Below are 13,122 nucleotides of genomic sequence, written 5' to 3'. Positions count from 1 at the left end.
GTTGATCGCTCTATCACCGGGGCTTGCCCCAAGGTGCCCTCTGGGCCTAATAATTGCACCAGAGTTTTCTCTGAGGGTCTCCGTAAGGGGCCTGTGGATACCGGAGTATGCTCTGAAGCTCCTCCTGTGGGGGCTGCTTGTAGACCCAGTTCTACTGAGTCGTGGGGTACCGGAGCTCGCTCTGAGGCTTCCCTCAAAAGTACCGGGGTGCGCCCTCGAGGCCTTGGTTGGGCTTGGTGTTACCGAACAGATGTTTGAGGCCCGTGCTAGTAAGGCTGTTACCAGACCTGTGTCCGAGTTCCCTCGCACAGAGGCTAAAGAAACCAACACTTCTGAGAGGCCTGACAAGGCCTTATCGGTGAAAGTTGTTTCTCACCGTTCCCGCTCTTGTGGCGACGTCAGAACTGTTGAGGGGGCAAGGAGTGAGTTCCTCCTTTACCGGCAGTGCCGAGGTCCTTCCTGTGAGGGCTAGTTTGGCTATTGGTATGTCGCTGAAACATTCCAGGCCTCATAGTACCGGCTCAGCTGAGGTTCCTTATTTAAACGCTAAAATTAAGACCCCTGATCCACCGACGAGGACCCCTGTCTCACTTTCACACGTGCCGCAGTTGCCCTCAGGTGATGGCAAAATGGAGCCGTTCCCGCCACGATCACAGCGGCCATTTTGGGCACTTCCCCTACAACTACTCCATCGGCCTCGGGTGTAGGGGTTGGTTCTGTGGGTGAACATAAAATTCCTTGTGCGCATCCGTTTAATCCAGTTTACGACTGGAACGTGCGGATGCCCCTTCCGCACAACATCCCGTTGCCGGTGGGTTCGGCACCTTTAATTTTTGTGGACACTTCTGGGGATGGGCCTGCTTGGCAACACTCCCCTCTGTGTCCTTGGAATTCTCCAGCATGGGGTCTGGCATAGATTCACATGCTCATGAATATTCCCTGTCGTCAGGCTGGGAATCCTCGGTAAAGAAAAATCAGTATCAGTTTCGTTTCTGATCTGTTCTTCCTAGTAGTAACCAATCACTGATCTCTGCGTCATACTGACCACAGCCAATGACTGCCCTCTACCTAAGCCCCGCCTCTGGCAGCCATCTTCAGATTTTTACCGCACGTTCAAGTGTTGGGAGTCCTCGTGCTTAGCTCTCGAGCTTTTACTGCGTGTTTCACGCTTTTTCAGGTGAATTTTCTCATTTTTTTCGGTTAATCGAGCCTCAAGCTCCACCGTTTCTACTCCCGTTAACAGGATTTTCCTGTTGCGGGATTTTCCTACGCCCCTCAAGGGTGAAGATTTCGTCTAATCAACTTCTTGGAGGATTCCAGAAGATTCGCGGCCTACTTCGAGATGGCCCAGGATGCGAGTTTGTCGCCCGGACCCAAGCTGTTTCGCAGCTGCCCTGGATGCGGGCTGCAGAATGTGTTTAAGGAAGACGAACATTCGCGATGCCTCTACTGTCTTCATGGGGACAAGACTCCTGTAGAGAAGGACTGCCAGTTCTGCAAGAACTTGTCGGAGCGGACCATGAGGGACCGTCAATCCCGTCTCGCAAGCTGGTTGGAGAAGGGCTCGACGGGTGAGAAGAAGAAAGGGTCCGAGCGGGCTTCTAAGTCTGTGCGGGCGCCCCGGCGACGGGGGCCCAACACCAGGCCAAGCACTGCGAGTCCGCTGGCTCCGGGAGCGCCGAAAGGTCGGGCTCTTCGTTCGCCAGGCAGGGCGCACCTTCCCCGGCGCCGTCAACCACGAGCCAATGCTCCGGCTCGGGGAAGAGAAAGACCGAGACCCCGTGTAAGCTTCGGGAGAAGCCCCTTCCGATCTCGGAAGAGGGGGAGCGAGGCGTCGCCCCTCCCCCGAAGGGGAAGGCCCGGGACGCACCTAAGGTGGTGAAGGCCCCTACCCAGCAGGCGAAGGCCTCTATCAAGGCTATCGCGGCGACTCTTGCCAAGCCGGCAGAGACACCGCCAGCGGAGACTGCCTCCGGGACTAGAGTTTCCCTGCCGCCAAGGAGGGAATCCTCTTTTCAGCCCATCGTTGTGGTCGCCATGATGGAAGAAGCGAGGGGGGGCACGGTGCCCTCCTCGAGCTTGGAGTCAGCCTCGGAGGAGGAACTGACCGAGGCCGTGAGGAACCTCGAAGTCCAACGGGCGGCTTTCGAGAAGGTTCGATCCCGTCAGGTAGACGACGATAGTGAGGAAGAGCGACCTTCCCTTCCGGCGCAGCCGGATCCTAGGCCTCAGGATGGCTCGGCGGCCATTTTGTCTGCCATCCAGTCCTTATGCTCTGAGATAAGGACGAGATTCCCGCGGCCCAGGCCGGAGGACCCGCAACCTGGCCCGTCGAGAAGTCCTCTGAACAAACGACGGAGGACCCAACCCTCTCCTCCTCTCGCCCCCGTAAGGCCTACAGTTCCCTCCTCATCCTCCCACGAGTCGGGAGATGACGGTGCGTTGGGCTCGACGACGGGATCCGAGGGCGACGACGACGGAACGGGTCTCCCGTCTCCCGTCGCAAGGGCCTCGCCGCCCGCAAGATTGGCTCTTTCCACGCCATGATCGCCAGGGCGTCCGAATTGTTCCAGCTCTGCCCGGAGGAGCAGAAAAAGGAAGGTTTCCTCTATCAGCGCCGGGAGGCCAAGAGGAAGACGGTCATCGCGGTGCCCCTAATCGATGACATCTGGGAGGAGGGCCTGTCGGTTCTCAAAAACCCCTCCACGGCACCAGCCAAACGGGACCGGTACGAGAAGAAGTACCGGGTCCCTGAAACCGCTCCCCTGTGCCTCAGGGCCCAACCAACGCCAGACTCGATCGTCTCGGCGGCGGCGAAGAAGAAAGCGGCAGGGTCAGGAGCCTCAACGTCGAATTCCCCGCCGGACGGCGAGGGAAAGAAGTTGGACGCCATGGGGCGGCGGGTCATTTCGTCGGCGGCGACGACGATCAAAGCGGCCAACACCCTGGCGATCGTGGCCCGTTACGTCAGGGAGCTCTGGTTTAAGCTGGCCCCCATATTGGACTTCCTGCCGGACGACAAGAGGTCCGAGGCCCTGGAAATACTGCAAGAGGGCGAGGTGGCGTCGGACCACGCCATAACGGTGGCAACCGATATTGCCGATACCGTGTTCCGCCAGCTGGGCAACAGTGTTTGCCTACGACGGTGGGGTTGGCTCCGGGCGACCGACTTCCGTCAAGACGTCCAGACCAGGGTGTTGGACATGCCGTTCGACGGCAGCAACTTGTTTGGGAAGGCGGTGGACGAGTCCCTCCAAGCCATAAAAATGGACACGGAGACGGCCCGCGCCCTAGGAGCCCTTCAGCAACGAAGGCCCTTTCGGAGCTCCGGAGGCAGACAGGGTGCCTCCAAGGGATCCAGCGGTGGCTCGTCGTCTTACCGCCAGGCAGCACGCTCCTCATCTCAGGAGGCCTACAGGGGTCGCGGCAAGCAGGGAGCGCCTCGCCGCCGCCGGCAAGGTGGCCAGGGCAAGGCCACCACCTCCAAGCAGGACTGAACCGGCCGTGGTCTCGGGCCCCCACCGAAGCACCCCGGTGGGCGGCCGGCTGACGGATTTCGTCGGCATGTGGAAGTCCATCTCCACCGACCGTTGGGTGCTGGATACCCTGGCAAGAGGACACTCTATCGAATTCCCAAAGAAGTGCCCTCACGTTCCACCCGTGGCCAGGAAGGAAAATCACGTCCCGCAACTGCTGTTGGAAGTACGGGCGATGCTCAGGAAAGGCGCCATCAAGCTTGTCCCGAAGAGGCTCCGGGGTGTACTCAAGATACTTCCTCGTCAGGAAGAAGACGGGCGGCTGGCGCCCCATCCTGGACCTTCGTCGTTTGAACAGATACATCAGATCACAAAAGTTCAGGATGGTCACCCTCCAGCACGTACTGGGACAGCTGGAGGAAGGCGACTTTCTATCGTCGTTGGACCTGGAGGATGCTTACTTCCACGTTCCCATCCTCAAAAGTCACCGAAAGTTCCTCAGATTCGTCGTCCAGGGACGCCACTACCAATTCAGAGCACTGCCATTCAGATTGAAGTCGGCCCCCAGGGTCTTTGCCAAGTGCCTAGCACCAGTGGCGGCGCGGCTGCGCCTACAGGGGATTCACGTCTACCCCTACCTGGACGACTGGCTCATCCGCTCAAGGACGAGGGAACTCGCCGTCAAACACACTGCGAGCACCGTCCAGCTACTCACAAACCTGGGATTCGCCATAAACTACCCGAAGTCCCACCTGGTGCCGTCGCAGGTGGCCCTGTTTCTGGGAGCGAAGTTCGATACAGTGAGGCGCCTGGCGGCCCCATCGGAAGAACGGACGAAGACCATTCTAGGCAAAGTGCAGCGCCCGCTAGCCACGGACGTGGCCAGGATGAGGTCCATTAAGTCCCTCCTGGGGATGATGTCCTCTTGCATCTACCTGGTGCGCCTCTGCAGACTACGGATGCGCCCCCCTCAAGAATTTCTCGACGCCCGTTGGTTACAGGCGACGGGCACCTTCGAAGACAGGGTCCCCCTCAACGAGGTGTTCCGGCGGGCGATTCAGTGGTGGGGCGTTCGAGCGCACTTCACGGCGGGCAAGGACTTTCAGACGCCAGCGTACCAGGAGACGGTGACAACGGACGCCTCCCTGCAAGGTTGGGGCGCCCACACCGGAGATCTCCACGCAAGAGGCCTCTGGCTCCCGGAGGAGAGGCCCCTGCACATCAACGTCCTTGAACTCCGAGCCGTGTTCTGGGCTCTCAAATCGTTCCTCCCGTCGCTCAAGGGCAAGGTGGTGTGGATCTTCACGGACAACACCATGACAATGTTTTACATACGGAAGCAGGGAGGCACCAGATCCCCAGCCCTATCCAAGGAGGCACAGGATCTGTGGCACTGGGCGGTCGCCCAGTGGATGTTCCTGGTTCCCTTCCACCTGGCAGGAGAAAGCAACACCATCGCCGACTCGCTCAGCAGGGAGCTGCGCGCGTGTCACGAGTGGGATCTGTGCCAGGATCAGGTGGATCAACTCTTCCGACGATGGGGCAAACCCCAAATCGACCTGTTCGCAACAGCGACGAACTCGAAGTGCAAGAGGTTCGCCAGCAGGTTTCCCCAGCCGAGAAGCATCGGTGATGCGTTCTCGTTCCCCTGGGACGGCCTATACCTGTATGCGTTCCCTCCGTTGCCGCTGCTGCTTCGACTCATCAGCCAGCTCAAGAGGTCCCGGTGCAGGATGATCCTCGTCGCACCGGCGTGGCCGAGGCAGATCTGGTTCCCGGACCTTCTGGACTTGTCAACGTCCCCTCCCATCAAGCTGTCGGCGGACGGAGACCTTCTCTCCAGAGAAGGAGGCGCCATCTTCCACCACGACCCGGCGTCGCTGAACCTGCAGGCTTGGCTCCTGCAGCGCTAGAGTTTGGAGGCTACGATATACCGGCCGATTGCAGAGAGGTTCTTGCAAAGGCCAGGGCGTCCTCGACTCTCAAATGCTACGGTCATAAGTGGAAGAGGTTCTCTATCTGGTGCCGAGCACAGAAGATCAACCCCCTACGGATTACGGCCCCTCAAGTTCTGCCGTACCTGCTATCGCTGGCAAAGACTGGGCTAGCCCATGCCTCCATTAAGATTCATCTGGCGGCAATCTCCAGATATACCAGAACCACAGGACGGACGTCCCTGTGGTCCCATCGACTGGTAAAAGAGTTTATGAAAGGACTGTTCCGGTCGTTCCCGCCGGTGAAGGCCCCGGCGTGGGAACTTAACGTGGTGCTGACCAGGCTCATGGGGCCCCCATCGAGCCGATGCACTCCGCACCTATGAAGTTTGTGTTGTGGAAGACGGCGTTCCTCGTGGCCATTACCTCCGCACGACGAGTGGGAGAGATCCAGGCCCTATCCTGCAAAGCACCGTACTTGACTTTCCATGCCTCGAGGGTGGTGCTTAGGATGCACCCCTCCTTTATGCCCAAGGTGCCGTCGAACTTCCATCTTAACGAGCCCTTGGTGTTACCTGTTTTCTTCCCGTCTCCTTCGTCGCCGGCCGAGAGGACTTTGCACTCGCTGGATGTGGCTAGAGCGCTGAAGTTCTACGTGGACCGCACAAAGAGTTTCCGGAGGACATCACAGCTGTTCGTGAACTTTGGACCTGTGAATCAAGGGAAGGCTCTCTCGAAGTCTTCTATTTCCAGATGGCTCTCCGGCTGCATCTTGCACTGTCACCGGTTGGCTAACCGACCGCTGCCAGGCCGTCCGAGAGCCCATTCGACCAGAGCGATCGCTGCATCTACGGCGTTCTTATCTGGTGTGCCCCTGCTGGACATCTGCAGGGCTGCTACGTGGAGGTCGATGCACACCTTCACGAGATTCTACTGCGTCGATCGGGATTCCAGGGAGGAGTCCAGGGTCGGCCAAGCAGTGCTGCGCAACCTGTTCGCTTAAGGTGAGCCTGGTGTGGAGGAAGAGATGCTTAATGTTGAGTTTTTTGTATTGCTTAATGTTGAGCCTTTTACCATCCCCCGTGGTTGTGCATGTGTGTACTGCTATTTAATCATATATTCATGAGCATGTGAATCCATGCCAGACCCCATGCTGGAGAAGGAACAAGTTACTTACCTGTAACTGTTGTTCTGCAGCATGGGTCTGGCATGGATTCACATGCGAACCCTCCCGCCTACCCCTCTGCGGCTCTTCACTTGGTCATACTGCCACTTCACGTGCTACCAAATCTGAAGATGGCTGCCAGAGGCGGGGCTTAGGTAGAGGGCAGTCATTGGCTGTGGTCAGTATGACGCAGAGATCAGTGATTGGTTACTACTAGGAAGAACAGATCAGAAACGAAACTGATACTGATTTTTCTTTACAGAGGATTCCCAGCCTGACGACGGGGAATATTCATGAGCATGTGAATCCATGCCAGACCCATGCTGGAGAACAACAGTTACAGGTAAGTAACTTGTTCCTTATCCTCCTCCTGAGGCCTACTCCGGCAGCCCCAAAAACGTCTCCGGACGACGCCTTTTTCGGCAAATTTCAGACGCTCATGCGTACCGACCCCATGAGAGAGTATTTCAAGGGCCTTTTTAGGGAGATATGCCCACCTGCGCCTCCGGCTCCACCTGTTCCTCCGGTGGTTCTGCCTGCGCCACCCTTACCAATCGTGCCTCCCCTGACCCTCCCGTCCTTGCCTCCATTGTCCCCCGTGGATATGGCGGTGCCTGACACGGTTCAGCAGGACCCTGACCTGTCAGATGATGCGCAGGGCGATCAGGACAATGAAGACCAGCCCCGCTCTATCAGAGCTTTTCACGACCGGGTACTGGACATGATGTGCCTATTGGATGTGCCAGTGCCCGAGGCATCTGCTCCGAAGGAGGGTGTGCTTTCGGGGGCGTTCACCCTGTCTCCTTCGGAGCGTACCGGCCTGTTCTTGCAGAAGGACGTTTTGGCCGAGGTCCGTAGAGTCTGGGAGAAGCCACACTCTGGACTTTTCGTCAATAAGAAGATTGACGCGCGCTATCGGCTCCATTCTTCGGAAGAGGTGGCCCTAGCATCTTGTCCACCCCCCTCCTCCACGGTGGTGGCTGCGGCCACTTTACAGTCCAGGCCTGCAGCATCCTCTTCTACGACGGCTACTCAGGTCCTGGGGAAAGAGGACAAGCTCCTCGACTCCCTTGGGAGTAAGATTTTCGCTAACTAGGCCTTGCAGCTCCGGCAGGCCAATGCAGAACTGGTGTTAGCGGGTGCGAATATGAATATGAATATGTAGATGTGGAAAGGTCTGTCGGAGTTCGAGGAGTACATTCCGGTCAAAAAGATGGAAGACTTTTTAAGGCGGGTTTATCGGTCTGCTTGAGGCCGCGGCTCATCACGTCGACACTTCGGCTCAGGTCCTTATGCTGGGAGTTGATACCTCTCGACAGGCGTGGCTGCATGCTGCCAAGTTCTCAAAGGAGGTGCAGGAAAAGGTGTTGGACCTACCTTTTGACGGTAAGGAGCTTTTCAATTCTACAACAATGTGGAGTTCACCAAAACGAAGGACAGCACCCAGACAGCTAAGTCCTTGTCCGTCCTGGTTAAAACTCCTTTTAGGACCCAGAGACCGTTGTCGCAAAGCCGGCCCTCCTCTGGTTTCAGGGGGTTTCTAGACCGGAAATCCCGCAGAGTCGATACCCCTTCGGGTAATTCCCGCCAGAGGCAGCAATGGACCTGGTTTTTCTCCCGTTCCTCTGCCTCCTCCTCCTCAGGTTCAGGTGGTAACACCAATGAAAAGCCTGCCAAATGAGGGTTCTCCACGCTCGCACGAGACCCCGGTGGGAGGACGCATTGTGTCTCATTGGGAGGCGTGGCAGACCATCACAGAGGACAGGTGGGTCTGGTCAGTCACTCAGGCGAGCTTCCGCTTACCCCTACCCCCTACCCCACCCTTCAACCCTCCTTTCCAGCAGTCTGGGTCGTCCTCCCTAAAAGCAGAGGTTCAGAAACTTCTGGACCTTGGAGCTGTGGAGCCTGTTCCCCTTGGGGAACGAGGGGAGGGCTTCTACTCCCGGCTGTTTACGGTGCCCAAACCCAACCAGGCTAGCCTGCAGACCATCCTAGACCTTTCCCAGTTCAATCTTTTCCTACCCTAAGAGAAATTCAAGATGTTCACGCCCGGCCAAATACGGTCCTCCTTGCAGATGGGCGACTGGCTCAGCGTGGTGGACCTTCAGGATGCGTACATGCATATTCTGATCTGGAATCCAAACAGGACTGGGGCACTCAGGAAGTGGACCTCTTCACTACGGCGGCAAACAAGAAACTTCCTCTTTATGCCTCCAGAAACGGGGTGGGAGCCTCCTCTCTGGAGGATGCTCTCGAGATTCCATGGCACAACATGAGGGCTTGTTTTCCCGCCTCTGCCTCTGGTTCACCGGACGATTTGCAAACTGAAGAACACAGTGAACTGTTCCCTTCTATTCACAGCCCTGTGGTGGGCAGCCAGGTTTTGGTTCTCAGAACTTCAACACCTGTCGGTGTATCCGGCATTCAGGTTACCAGTGAGCCCCGATCTTCTTCACCAAGAGGAGCAGCAGCTGTGGCACCCCTCCCCACAATCGCTCAGCTTGGCGGCATGGTGTCTGAGTTAAGGTCTTTAGAGCATCTCAACCTGTCTGCGGATAACATGCGTATTATTCAGGCAGCCAGGAAACCCTCGACTAGGTCCCAGTAGAGAAGCAAATGGCTCAGGTTCTTTCATTGGTGTTTAAACAAACAGCTGGACCCAAGGGTGGCTACAATTGACACGGTACTGTCCTTTGTATCCCACTTAGCAGAGTCGGGAATTCACGTTCTGTCATGCAGAACTTATCTTTCGGCAGTATCCGCCTACGCATCTACGGATCAATGCTCTTACTCTGTCTAATCCAGTGGTTAAGAGACATTTTGCAGGCTTGACACGACTTTATCCTCCGATTCGTAGTCCGCACCCGTCGTGGGAACTTAATGTGGTCTTCACAGCGGTGTGCCATAAACCTTTCAAACTAATGGCCACGGTGGACCTCAAGCACCTGTCATGGAAGGTGTCTTTTTTTGGTTCCCGTTACTTCAGCAAGGCGCGTGAGCTCTAGGCTTTGTCGGTGGAACATCCCTTCTTGGTTTTTCACAGGGATAAGGTGGTCCTACGGACAAATCCTGCTTTCCTGCTGAAGGTGGTCTCTGATTTCCATCTGAACCAGTCAATCTCCCTACCGGTCTTTTTTCCGAACCCCGCTTCAGAGGTGGAAAGGGTTCTGCATTGCCTGGATGTTAGAAGGGCTCTTAAGTTCTATCTGGACCGAACATCCGAATTTAGGAGCTCTTCTCAACTGTTGGTGACCTTTGGTAATCCACAAGGTAAGCAGGCCTCGAAGGCGACCATCTCCAGATTGATTGCGGCCTGCATTACGGAGTCTTACACCGTCCAAGCACTGCAGCCTCCTAAAGGTATTCATGCACACCTGGTGCGGGGCAATGCAGCCACAGTTGCCTTTCAGAAATATGTCCCCTGGGAGACCATCGCAAAGGCGGCGACTTGGGCCTCCCCACCGGCTTTTTGTAAGCATTATTGTCTCGACCTGAGGTCCAGATTTGATGCTCAGTTTGGTCAGGCTGTGCTGAAGAACCTATTTCAGTAAGGGTTTTTTTCCATCCACCCATAGTTCCTGTAAGGAGTGCTTGGGAATCTCCCATAAGTATGGAGGAAAGGGGACGGGATGTAGGAGTATAACGAGGTTACTCACCGTAGTGACTAGCTTACTCCTAGTCCATAGTCCCCTTTCCTCCATACGCCCCCCTCCGTCCCCTCCAATAAGGTTCCTCTGTTATTGCTAAAAGGTATCTGACCTGGCGATAGAAAAGGACTGTTGGGGGATGCGCGGGGCAGAGCCGAGATGGGCGGGGCTGCGGCCGCATGCCTGGCCTCGTGTAGAAAGAGAGGAAGGACTAAACATTTTGCTAAATTTTGGATGTTTTTACAAAGTGCTCCGGTTCCGTCCCACAGGACGGAGGAATGTCCCATAAGTATGGAGGAAATGGGACTATGGGCTAGGAGTAAGGTGGTCACTACAGTGAGTAACCTGGTTATATTGGGAATAAAGAGCATGGTGGGTTGATAGGATGGGCTGCCTAAGCAAAAGATTTCCGCGGTAATGTGCATTTTTGAATACATGTCCTTAAAAGGCAAGAAATGGGGCTTCAAAGTCACTATGATCCTTTAAGGTGCACCAGGGGGTATAGGGCATCTTCCAATACTTGTATTTCTTTGTCTTAGGTGCTCAACATCATCAAATTGGGTTTCTGTCGAGTCCGGTTGATCCATCTGCTTTGAGAAAGGGCTCTCTTTGGACTGGGTCATTGGTCGAGACAGTTTCAGTTGTTGGGTACTGTGACAAATCGAGAGTATTCTTCCCTTCTCCACAAGGGGGAGCCACCCCATTTGAGGTTTAGGAGGTGAGCCCGCTCGGCAAGACTCTCCCCATGGGTTTGGGCAAGTAGAACCTTACTGGTAGTGAGACTCCTTTAGGGGACAGGGACTCTCATTCCCACAGGGAACTCCCTATGCAAGCCAACGTATTTGCATATATGGAACTGCCTTTTGTTTGGCTCCAGGCAATGCTGGATCAACCACGATACCGGAAGGAAAATTGAGTATTCCTTAAAGAACAAACGTGTATGTAACCGGGACAAGTGGAATGCGAGAGAGGAGAGTGGGCCATACGCAGGGGAAGCTGTCTGATGTAGCTACGCCTTGGAGGGATGGAGCAGACTGGGGCCCACAAAAATGAGAGAAGCAGAGAACATCAGATCGAGATACCGTAGACTTACCAACCCGAACAGCAGAAGAGCTGCTGTCAGGATGGAGAGTGGGGACCATCTGACATGGTGGTGTAACCACGGAAGCACCGTGGTGAGCCTGGGGCACGTTGAATGATGCTGACACCCATAGAGGCGTGAGACCTGAAACCTCCCCTCGGCTTACCCTCACAGAGCGTGGCATGCCCCGGAGGCACCGAGAGTGGAGCGGGTAGGGATGCTAGAGTGCAGAGACGACCAAACCCAAAGCAGGAGACCCAGAACAAGCGGCAAAACCCCAAATGCCATGCGTGACAAAAAAAGGTACCGGGTGGATAAAGAAGGGGGAGGCTGCCAGGGCAGGATATCTTAAATAAAATAACTTGGGAAAACTATGATAATGATGTTGGGAAAGCATAAAGATATATATCCCAAAAAGCCAAGGAAATTGAGGGGCGATATTAAGCATGTGACTTTGAGCAGGCCTGAAAGAGTATTCTATGAAGGATGGAAGACTTGGCCAAAATTAAATATTGAAGAGTGGGGGAATCCCTTAATGAAAGACTGCGAAAAGTAGTCTGGGTCACGGATGTATGTTACAACCAGGGCTCAGAGAAGGAACCTAGCAGAGAGGTCCCAGGAGTGGTGGTGTCTCAACCATAATAAGAATATACCAAAGACCAGAAGGATCAAGTGGAAAGATAGTGAGCTGGTCAAAGTCAGAGGAAGGACTGTAAGAGACTATCTTGAGAAAACCATTCAACACAGATAAGCAATACCCCAGCAGGAAAACCAAACCTATGAGTCGTTGTCAGGAGCTACAAGAGCTAATACATCACCCATTGAGAACCAGAAGAGACCATCGCAATGAACTTGTTTCTAGAGGATGACCTTTTTTTCATCTGATGTATATATGAACTAAGTGAATCCTGAAGTAAGCCTTGAGACCTAAGGCCGAAGGGAAGCAACCAAGAGAGAAACATATGTTTGGCAAACTGTAGTTATTCAGTTTAGTGGTAGGGTCAGGTAGATTGGGTTTTGGACAGAGGACCTTTTTTTGGAGTTGGACTTCCTGGCGACAGACGAGCACTTTAGTTCGTTTAGACAGGTAGGGAACATCCTTATAGCAATAGGGCAAGATAAATATTTTCTTTATTGTACATTCTGTGTCCGACTCCTTCTTCTGACTCACCACAGTACCAACAGCTTGAATTGACAATCCAGTGGGAGCTAAACAATGTGTTCGCTGGGTCGAATCAGTGTTGAGACAGGTGATTCCATGGCTTCCAGTAGCTTGACTCAAATTTCGGGTAGAGACAATACTTCTATTGGGTCGAGTCACTGCTTGAGATGCTGCGAGTTGGGCGCTTCAACAGCAGCGAGCCAGCGGTCAAGTCGCAGTGGCAATGCGCTTCACTGGGTCAGATGGCTTCAAGACAGCCTAATGAATAAGGTAAGGGGTTCCAAATCCTTAGAGGTCAAAAGCAGCACCATGGGTGTTGTAGCATCTCAAAGTAAGTCAAATGTGGTCAAGCATGCTAGAAGATGCCTAGAGGCAGTAAACGGGGTTCAAGCTGTTACTGGGTTTCTAGGTTGCTGCCTCAATCTAGGGTCGCAGGGACAAGTTGAGTCCTTAGATTCACTATTCCATTCCAGGAATCCTTTCTGGCACCTCACCTCCAGTGAGCAGGATCCTCGTTCCAGTGCACAAGCAGCAGAGGCACCTTGACCCAGAGCAGTGTCAACCCCAATATTGTCTTCGGATGGTTAGAGGACAAAGCCTTCCTCTCCATCTTCATCTCTTTGGCAGAGGACTTTTGAATACACTGTATTCCCAATA

General features: G+C 54.8%; 1 protein-coding gene across 1 annotated transcript in view; it reads left to right on the top strand.

The window, feature by feature from the left end:
- The window catches only part of TMEM135 (transmembrane protein 135), a 2,087,148-nt gene that overhangs the window by 1,121,755 nt on the left and 952,271 nt on the right, over positions 1-13,122 (top strand). The window lies entirely within an intron of this gene.

This window comes from Ambystoma mexicanum, chromosome 7q (genome assembly GCF_040938575.1).
Source record: "Ambystoma mexicanum isolate Mex_15411 chromosome 7q, UKY_AmexF1_1, whole genome shotgun sequence".
In the NCBI taxonomy this organism is placed as follows: Eukaryota; Metazoa; Chordata; class Amphibia; order Caudata; family Ambystomatidae; genus Ambystoma; species Ambystoma mexicanum.
This window is presented reverse-complemented; position numbering and strand designations above follow the sequence as displayed.